Genomic DNA, 6,924 nt, shown 5'->3' with positions numbered 1-6,924 from the left:
CCCCCCCCCCCCCCAAAAAAAAAACAACAGCTCAACTGAGCCTTGTTCTTGAGGTTTATTCAAACAAAGTATTTTTTTTTAAGTGAGATGATCAAATTACCCTCACAGCATGGATTTTGACATGGATGTAGACTAACTGAGTCACTGGAGGACTGAGCAGGTGCGTTGTTCTAATTATACCCTCAGTCTTGTGAGGAAGGAGCAAACTTCCCAGTTGCTTCTCTGGTGGAGGAAAGGTGTTATCAGCCATCATCAAATAAGAGGGGAAAACAAGGACAAGGCACCTGATGGGAGTAGTAGGAGGGGAAGGGGGTGATAGAGAGAGCGAGAGAACACATTCATAATCATGTTACTAATCTTTAGAAAAATCCACTCCAAGCCATTCAAATGCCTCTTATAAATACTCGCTTCATGTATCTGTGATGAATAACCCTTCACTACAGTGGGCCACACACATCCCTTTGTTAACATTTTCTCTTTTATGATCTTATAGGGAAAGATATTCATCTGGATAAATACAACTTTATTTATTTATTTATGAATTAATCAAGGACAGGTACATTAGGAGATAGGATGCAAACAATACTGCATGTAGGTTTATATCACCTTATACCATTTCCCCAGGGAAATATACATCTTCTTTCAGGAGCATAAATGGACATTTCTATAAATTGCAACTACTTGTATGCATGTAATATGCTATATTATTCATCTTTGTATTCCAGGTGAATCCAGACTAGACTACCAGCCTCTAGGGGAGTCTGTTTCATATAATTATCAGTATTCAAAGAATGATTGTAGATGTTGTAGCTTAACAGCGGGTGAATGGTCCTTATCTGAATATTAAATAAAGTGCAACCAGGTTTCTAGGTTATTTTTGACTAAATGTTTGCAAAGTCATTAGTGAAACCATGCAGTTCCACCCCCTATTTTTCTTACAGAGAAGTTTTGCTTTGATTTAAATTTCTTTACAGGAGAAGTTCCTCATCTCCCTTTCCTGTGAACCCCAGTTGGGCTACTAGTGCTGACTGACAAGAAAACTGATTTGTAAGCAGAGTCCTGAACCTTAATTTATATATCCAACAATCAGAATGGCAAAGGGAGGAGCAAGAAGGGAAAAGCAGCTTAACATTTCCTATGCAGAGACATCCAAGTTCTGAATATTAGAAGTGTGATTTTTTTTTCTCCTTAAAGAAACCAGTACCTTTGTCTCTGTGAGTTCAGAGTAGTCCTGCTCTGTGTTGCCATTCATTTTCTTTTTTGCATGATCAGGGAGAATAGTTTTCATAACAGTCTTTAGCTCCTACACAGAAAAGAAATTAGATTTAATTCACTTTAAAACTGTTTTAGTGTTGAGTAAGCAGCATGAAAGTGGACGTTATGTAGATTTAGTTGATGCTAGATGAAAGGAAATTAGTGGAGGAACAACAACAATAAAGAACAAACTTTTTCCTGAAACCTCAAAGAAACAAAAGCAGAGTAGAAAGAGAATTTTAAAAAAGTGTTCAGAGAGAAGACCTACTACTAAGTTAATTGTAGGATTTGGGGCAACAGGGAACAAGGGGAAATAATAGGCTACCTTTTACACAGTAAATGTAAAGTGTACAGCATAACGTGGCCCTGATTCTATTTGGGAGCTATATACTGCTAGGCCTGATGTACTCTGCAGCAGTTGTCTAGATAGGGCAGTTCCTCAGCTGGTATAAATTGTCATGCCTTCATCAAAGACCATTAATGTCAGCTGAGGATCAGCCCACCTAAACTCTATAGCAATTTGGTTGAAAATCTCTACATTTGTGGCAATTTTGTAATAATTTATTACATGGAGGTTTTTATTAGGTGCAATATGAAAAATAATAGAACAATCTATAGGGTTTTATATTTTATAAAAAAATCAATTGGTTTTATGCTATGATACATTTTGAGCTTTCAATAAACCACAGATTGTCATCTTTAGGTTTTAGAGTTCATACCTGTCAGAGCTATTGTTGCAGACTTCTGCAGACTCAGGCAGACATCAGCGCAGCTGCTTACACTTGCTTCATCTTATTTTTGCAGCCAGGAGGTCTAGAAACACACTTTTAAAAACACACTTTTTAATAAGCTTGGAGCATTTTTCAGACAGGGTGAATTCTTCAGCAAATTGTACAGTGACAGTCTCAGGGAACACAGGGGCCTGACTATACCTGTCAAAGTCAAGATAGTTCACAGATTCACAGAAGTTTAGGGCTGGAAGGGATCTTGTGAGATCATCTGGTCCACCCCCCTGCTCTGGGCAGGAAAGACTGCTGGGGTCAAATAACCTTGTAGAGGTCCTTTAAGCAAAAGTGCATGGAGTCAGATTTTCTTTTCTTCTGTCTTAAAAATGTATTCAGAACCCAGAATAACAACTTGTTAATGAACATTTTTCTGTTACTCCTGGCAATATCTTAAAAAAATGATAAGCACTCTTTTTTCAAATCAATGCCCAACATTTCATGAAATAGCTCAGCTTTTTTTGTATTGGTGACAAGATAATTTGAAACAGAAATTTTGAAGAATCTCCAACTCAATCATCTCCAGCAAGTATACTTATATGACAAGTGGAGGGTTGAGTAATTAGAATCAAGATTTGTGAGGTAGGGTGAGACCAACTTTATAATTGGGAGAAGTGTTCTGTAAGCTTTTGTCATTTCTGATGTCCCTCTTTAGTAGTGAAAAAACACAACTGAGTTAGCATTTCTGTGGTGGTGATATTTACCTGGAAACAGCTTCCCTTAAAGACAAAAGAGACACTACCATAAACATTAGCTGGGGTTGGATATGACCTACCAGGATAAATTTTACATAGTTTACTCTTCCCATTTTACTCCCAGGGCTGCATGAATAATGGATTCCAAACATTTCTTACCCTTCAAAAGAAAAGTTTTGTTTTCACCCAGCTCTACTCAGGACCTTGTTTTCTTTTGCAAACATAAACAGCCAATTCAATTGCACTTAGCAGAACTACTTCCAAGCACAACCAGATCCATTATTTACTGTTTTCTTTAGCCAAGTTTGAGCCTATATTTTTTCAGATCTAAATTTAAATCTTCACCACCTGCAGCCTCTCCAGGGTCTTCCATATGATCTAATGTAAACATAAAGTTTACAACATATCACTTCATTTTTGAAGTAGGTGGTCAAATTCTGGTTCTGTTGAAATCAATGGGAGTTTTGACATTAACTTCAATGGTAAGACCAAGATTTGGCCTATATTGTACATAATAGAGATGAAATGAGTAGGGGTGGTTTTGTCCCTGTCCTCAACCATATGTTGGCTTATTTAAGTATGCAGGTTAGACAAGGCAGCAGAAATTATCATTAGACAGGGTGCCCTTATATAGTTATGTTAAGCAATTGGACAAATATAAGACTATAAATGGGAAAAAAAAAAGAGTAAGTCTTAGTAAACCTAAGGATTCTTCTCATGTTTTACTCATATGTTCAAAAGAAGTAAAAAAGCAATGAGATTATTCTGAATATTGATATAAATTTAATAGCTTTTATTGATTAGGGTGTAATACTGGGGGGTTTATTTATTCATACCTCCCCATGTGTTTCATATCTGAGGGTGCGCAGAACCTCATACAGTAAAAGCTTTGTTAGCCGGCACCCATGGGGAATCAGGAGTGCCAGATTACAAAATATGCCAGTTACCTGAGAGGCTGCCTCTCCTGCCGCGTCTGGTGTGCTGTCGCCCCTCCTGCCGCATTGCCGCTCCTCCCACTTCGAGGGACAGGGAGGGGGGTGGAGGATAAAGGGGAAAAGAATTGTTATTATGGGGGTCAGCAGAACAGGCTGCTTTGCCCCAGGCTGTGGGGGTTCGGCAAAACCAGAAGTGCCATGGTGGGCACTTCCTGTTTTGATTTTACCTTACAAGCCGGCATGCCGGTTAATAGAGCACACTGGCTTGTTAAGTGCCAGATAACGTAACTTTTACTATATATGAATGCACAGAGCCTGGGAAACAAGCAGGAAGACTTGGAAGTCCTTGCACAATCACCAAACTATGACAAGACTGGAATAACAGAGACTTGGTGGGAACTTGCATGACGGGAGCACTGGCATGGATGGGTACAGAAAAGCTGGGCATGTACAAGTCCATGGGGCTGGACAGGATTCACCCAAAGGGGCTGAGGGAGTTGGCTGATGTGACTACAGAGCCACTGGCCGTTATCTTTGAAAACTGATGGTGATCAAGAGAGGTTCTGGATGTTTGGAAAAGGGCAAACAGTACCCATATTTAAGAAAGAGAAAAAGGAGGATCCAGGGAATTACAGACCAGTCAGCACTGGTGAAGCCACATCTGGAGTACTGTGTTCAGTTTTGGATCCCCCCACTACAGAAACGATGTGGACAAGTTGGAGAGAGTCCAGTGCAGGGCAACAAAAATGGTGAGGGGGCTGGGAAACATGACTTATGAGGAAAGACTGAAAGAACTGGTTTTATTTAGTCTAGAGAAGAGAAGACTGAGGCGGGGATTTAGTAAAAACCTGCAACTACCTGAAGTGGGGTTCAAAAGTGGATGGAGCTGGATTGTTCTCAGTGGTGGCAGATGACAGAACAAGGAGCAATGCTATCAAGTTTCAGCAAGGGAAGTTTATGTTAGATGTTAGGAAATATTCTCTCACTAGAAGGGTAGTAAAACACTGGAACAGGTTACCCAGAGAGGTGGTGGAAGCTCCATCCTTGGAAGGTTTTAAGACCTGGCTAGTCAAAGCCTTGGGTGGGATGACCTAGGTGGGGATGGTCCTGGGTTGAGCAGGGGATTGGACTAGATGATCTCCTGATGTCCCTTGCAAACCTAATTTTCTATGACTGAAGAACTGGATTACACATTTCATATGTAAACTGAATTTTATATTAGCTTGCTGTTACATGTATACACTTGTTCTTCCTTATGATCCCAGTAGGTACTTACTGGCTTATAAGTAGGCTCAAATCAAGGTGGAGGTCAGACAATTTTGCAGGCAGACCACAGGGCAGGCTGCCATTTTAATGGGCTTATTATGTTGGGCAACCCCACACCTCTGATTGGCCTGGCCCCACACTACTGATTAGTGGAGAGAGCTGCCTGTCATGTGGCCCCACCCCTTGCTACTGATTGGTGGAGAGCAACAGGGCCACACAATAGGCAGCCCTCTCATCCAATCAGTGGGGGGAAAGTGTGGGGGTGGCACCTTTGTGCCAGCAGCCTCCACTCTGTACTGGGCTGTGCAGCCGGGAGGACTACTGGCTCCCACTGGGGAGCCAGCATTTTATTTGTAGTAAGTATTTTTGTTTGTTTGTTTGTTTGTTTTCTGCAGAGATTGTTCAAGTTTTCTAAGATTCAGTCAGTGCTATTCACCTGAGACACCCTAGTGGCTTATTCACAGCTGTTTTGGTTGCAGAGATAGATATATAATTTGGCACGGGGAAATTGAACTTACATTATGTACCCAGTAGACTAAAACATCTCTAGCAATTTAAACCTATTTCCAGGTTTTCTGGTAAATACTGTAATAAGTGTTGCACAAAAATGTATGATTATGTTCATTTGCGAATATAACAGCCAAACTAAAGTATTTTCTTCCCACACTCCCCAAATTTCAGCCTGCAAGAACACTATTCAGATCTAACCTGCAGTCTGACCACTTTGTAGTGTTCCAGTAACACAAAGGAGTTCTAAATCGAATCTAGTTCAGTGATTCTCAACCAGGGTGACATGAGATCCTTTTAAGGATGTTGCAGGGTGTCTCACAATATTAGCATTGTTGGGTGCATAGATACCTAAACATGATTCACAAGATAATGCCAGAGATTGCAAATAGAAATCTATAGTGCCAAAACATTCTGACAAGTTATGTCTTTCTGAGTTCTTTGCAACAGAAAAATTGTTCTATTATTTTTTTCATAGTTAAAAACAGAGTGAAAGTTAAGAGGTGGCATTTTCTGAGGGAGTGCCTTGAGTCTAATAAGGGGTGCTTTGAATCTAAAAATGTTGAGATCTAGGCCTGTGCGAAGTGACTAGTATTCACTTTGGATTTGGCCAATTCGAGGGACAGTGATTCGATTTTGTGACAGAGATAATCACTATCCTGATTCGATTCGGCTGAATCTGATTCAGAGATTTGGCTACTGCCAAATCTCTGAATCAGCCAGGCCCATCCCCCCAGCCTGGCAATGGCTGCCCTGCCCTACCCGCCCCAGCTCCCAACACATGTTAAAAAAAAGCCCCAACTCAGCGGGTGCTGCTGGGTGGGGGGCAATCCCTGCTGCCCCCCACTGCCCCCCACTGCATGGGGGGCTCTGCATGAGCTCCCTGACCCCTCCCCACTACCTCAGTTCCCCACCATGGCTGCTCCACCCACCACGGCTCTGGCGTTTTAAGAAAAAAAAATGAAAAAAACCCCAGACTCAGCAATCCTGCTGGAAGGGGGCGAGCCCCACTGCCCCCTGCTGCCCCATACCACATGGGGGGGCTCTGCACAAGCCTCTTGAAGCCCTGAGGCTGCGGCAGGAGTCCCGGGGCTTTTCTTGCTTTTTCTTCTTTTCTTAAAGGGCTGGAGCCACACCAGGCAGGGCAGCTATGGGGGGGCTGGAGGAAGGGGCAGGGGTTGTACAGAGCTCCCCATGTAGCATGAGGTAGTGAAGGGTAGCAGGTATCGCTCCTCCACCCAGCAGCACCAGGTGAGCACCGGGGCTTTTCTTTAAAGGGCGAGGAGCTGGGGTGGGCAGGGATGGGGGGCCTGGGAGAGCAGGCAGGGACTGGAGGCTGGCAAGGGTCCCCCCATGGTTTCATAGTTTCATAGATTTAGGGTCGGAAGGGACCTAGTAGATCTTCTAGCCCGACCCCCTGCCAGGGCGGGAGAACAACAAAACCCCAAAACAAGAAATGGGACTCAAATGAGTCCAGCCAGGTAG

General features: G+C 42.5%; 1 long non-coding RNA gene across 1 annotated transcript in view; it reads left to right on the top strand.

Moving 5' to 3' along the window:
* The window catches only part of LOC109289550, a 15,261-nt gene that overhangs the window by 1,545 nt on the left and 6,792 nt on the right, over nt 1–6,924 (top strand). The window contains exon 2 of the long non-coding RNA XR_002095402.1: nt 975–1,047. This is a non-coding gene — a long non-coding RNA (uncharacterized LOC109289550). The remainder of the gene's footprint in view (nt 1–974; nt 1,048–6,924) is intronic.

The sequence above is a fragment of the Gavialis gangeticus genome, unplaced genomic scaffold, assembly GCF_001723915.1.
Source record: "Gavialis gangeticus isolate Ggan-Ray unplaced genomic scaffold, GavGan_comp1, whole genome shotgun sequence".
Lineage (NCBI taxonomy): Eukaryota > Metazoa > Chordata > Crocodylia > Gavialidae > Gavialis > Gavialis gangeticus.
The sequence above is the reverse complement of the archived record's forward strand: the minus strand, read 5'-3'. Positions and strand labels throughout refer to the sequence as shown.